At 42.4% G+C, this 799-nt stretch overlaps 1 protein-coding gene across 2 annotated transcripts in view; it reads right to left on the reverse strand.

Annotated features, from left to right (window-relative positions):
* LOC119416047 (suppressor of tumorigenicity 7 protein homolog) overlaps positions 1-799 on the reverse strand; it is a 78,905-nt gene that overhangs the window by 75,279 nt on the left and 2,827 nt on the right. The window lies entirely within an intron of this gene.

Raw genomic sequence — 799 nt, forward strand, 5'->3', positions numbered from 1 at the left:
GTTCATCTGGGCCTCTGAACATCCTCTGTTAGTTCATCTGTGCCTCTAAACGTCCTCTGTTAGTTCATCTGTGCCTCTGAACGTTCTCCGTTAGTTCATCTGGGCCTCTGAACATCCTCCGTTAGTTCATCTGGGCCTCTGAACATCCTCCGTTAGTTCATCTGTGCCTCTAAACGTCCTCCGTTAGTTCATCTGGGCCTCTGAACGTCCTCCGTTAGTTCATCTGTGCCTCTGAACGTCCTCTGTTAGTTCATCTGTGCCTCTGAACGTCCTCCATTAGTTCATCTGTGCCTCTAAACGTCCTCCGTTAGTTCATCTGTGCCTCTAAACGTCCTCCGTTAGTTCATCTGTGCCTCTAAACGTCCTCCGTTAGTTCATCTGTGCCTCTGAACGTCCTCCGTTAGTTCATCTGTGCCTCTAAATGTCCTCCGTTAGTTCATCTGTGCCTCTAAACGTCCTCCGTTAGTTCATCTGTGCCTCTTCTGAAAACCCTTCTCTCACCGACACCAAGTGTTCTTCTGCTCAACAGTACTGCCCTTTAACTTCATGACTTTTCATGTTCCTCATGGAAAAATGTTTTTTCCTCACGATAGATTACTCAGGCTTTTAGAGCGAGCTCAGCCTGAAATAAAAATAAAATATTTACGTAATTTAAAAAAATATTTGAACTCTTTGAGGTTCTTTAGTTTAAAAAAACTCCACATTTCTGTTAAAAAATTAATAAAATAAAATCAACAAAATAGTTTCATGGCAACGTTTTAAAAAACAAACAAGCAGAAAAAAATGGGCTTGTGCCCCC

Source organism: Nematolebias whitei, chromosome 10 (assembly GCF_014905685.2).
Source record: "Nematolebias whitei isolate Nwh7 chromosome 10, NemWhi1, whole genome shotgun sequence".
In the NCBI taxonomy this organism is placed as follows: Eukaryota; Metazoa; Chordata; class Actinopteri; order Cyprinodontiformes; family Rivulidae; genus Nematolebias; species Nematolebias whitei.